A 2500-nucleotide genomic window follows, 5' to 3' on the forward strand; every position below is an offset into this window, starting at 1 on the left:
TCATCAACTCCGCCGAAAGCCATCCTCGACATACCCGTGCATTGAGAAGGTTTGGTGGCCGTACTCCCAACACAAAAGCATACCGAAGACAACCCCAAGCTAAAGCTCACTTGAAGCCAACGCATCGTCACCATGTGTTCGTGTGGCCGAGAATTGGGTAGCTTCTTCATCAACCCCGCCGAAAGCCATCCTCGACATACCCGTGCATTGAGAAGGTTTGGTGGCCGTACTCCCAACACAAAAGCATACCGAGGACAACCCCAAGCAAAAATTCATTTGAAGCCAACCCATCGTCGCCCACAACTAGTGGGTGAATGGTGTGCTTCCCGGGGTTGGCATAGACATTCCCTCGCATGCAAAAGATTGTCGATGCGAAAGATTATCTATGCCAACCCCGGGAAGCACACCATTCACACACTCCCGACCGGTGTGGTGTGGCGGTGATTGGATAGTTACGGATTGAGCACTTGCCAAGGATCAAAATGTGTCATTTAGAAGAAACATTTTCAAAAAGTTTTTAAAATCTTGTGGGTTTGCAACTCATAAGAGCGTCACTTTCAACGTCCCCGGTATTGGATTGAGTTTCTAAAAACAACCGTGCACACCGAGGTTAAACTTTACCAGCTCCACTCCGACTCGCCGCTCGCCCACAATTTGTTTGCAACGAAACATTTGTTTTTAATTTTGTTGGTTTGAAATTGTTTTGAAAAGGTTCTTTAAATCTAGTGGGTTTGCAACTCATAAGAGCGTCACTTTCAACGTCCCCGGCATTGGATTGAGTTTCTAAAAACAACCGTGCACACCGAGGTTAAACTTTACCGGCTCCACTCCGACTCGCCGCTCGCCCACTAGTCCGAAGGCAACAAAACATTTGTTTTTCATTTTGATGAAAATTTCTGTTTTTAAATCTTGTTGGTTTGAAATTGTTTTGAAAAGGTTCTTTAAATCTTGCGGGTTTGCAACTCATAAGAGCGTCACTTTCAACGTCCCCGGCATTGGATTGAGTTTCTAAAAACAACCGTGCACACCGAGGTTAAACTTTACCGGCTCCACTCCGACTCGCCGCTCGCCCACAAATCCGAAGGCAACAAAACATTTGTTTTTAATTTTGATGAAATTTTTTGAAAACATTGGCTTGGCAAGCCCCAATCCGCGACTATCCACCCACCGCCACCCCACACGGGTGGTTGTTGTTGAGAAATGAGGTTGTGGTCGACATGCCCGTGCATTTGAGAAGGAGTTCCTAGCACTCCATGCTCTCCCATGCCAAAAAAAAGCCTAGACAACCCCATTTCGCAACTTTCCACGCCTTTTTTTTCCTCCCTCACCCATGGCGGCGGCGTGGTGGCGGCGGCCGGATTCCGGCCACCACCGCCATGGGTGGCAGCCCCCCGACCCCGACACCAAACCCATAATACCGAGGCAACATATCGAGGCAACATGACATGGGTGTGGCGTGGGGGAAGGGGGCTGCAGCTAGGAAGGCATGGGCTGCCATGCATATGCAGGCAACACACACCCCCCTATATAGCATTTTATGCATTTAGCCCTTTGACAGGAAGAGACATCACCTATGCGCGAGGAGTCATAATGGGCTCTAAATAATTCAATACAAGGTATTTGGACGTGATTTTTTGCAGGGATACTAAGAAACATGCAATCTATGATGGGAAAAAGTTTCATAAATTTTTGAAGTCGGGAAGTATTTTTTATTATTTTTAGAAGTCGTAAAATTGAAAAAATCATTAAAACAAATCCGGGAGGAATTTTTTAGTTTTGTAAGTTGGAGAAGGTCCTAAAAATCATAGACTACTTATGGGGAGCTTATTGTGCGAGGAAATTTCAATAAAAACGGGGTTTGACAAGATTTGAAAAATTCTGTCGACATTTGAAAAAACCTGGAACCATGCTGCCGGCATGCTGCGCACATGCTGCGCGCAGGCTGCGCGCATGCTGCGCGCAGACTGCGCGCAGACTGCGCGCATGCCATGGCAGGACAAGTTTCGCTAGCCTCACTGTCGACAGATGCGCAAGCTGCGCGCACAGGCTGCGCGCATGCTGCGCACAGGCTGCGCGCATGCTGCGCACAGACTGCGCGCACGCTGCGCGCATGCCATGGCAGGACAAGTTTCGCTAGCCTCACTGTCGACAGATGCGCAAGCTGCACGCAAGCTCCGCGCACGCTGCGCACAGCCTGCGCGCATGTTGTGCGCAGGCTGCGCGCAGGCGCCGCGCATGCCATGGCAGGACAAGTTTCGCTAGCCTCACTGTCGACAGATGCGCAAGCTGCGCGCACAGGCTGCGCGCACGCCATGGCAGGACAACTTTCGCTAGCCTCACTGTCGACAGAATCAGCACGCTGCGCGCAAGCTGCGCGCGCGCATGGCAGGACAAGTTTCGAAAAATTCTGTCGACAGGCTGCCGGCATGGTGCGCGCACGCTGCCGGCATGCTGTGCGCACGCTGCCGACATGCTGTGCGCACGCTGCGCACAGGCTGCC

This window comes from Prunus avium, unplaced genomic scaffold (assembly GCF_965620075.1).
Source record: "Prunus avium unplaced genomic scaffold, drPruAviu1.hap1.1 HAP1_SCAFFOLD_61, whole genome shotgun sequence".
In the NCBI taxonomy this organism is placed as follows: domain Eukaryota; kingdom Viridiplantae; phylum Streptophyta; class Magnoliopsida; order Rosales; family Rosaceae; genus Prunus; species Prunus avium.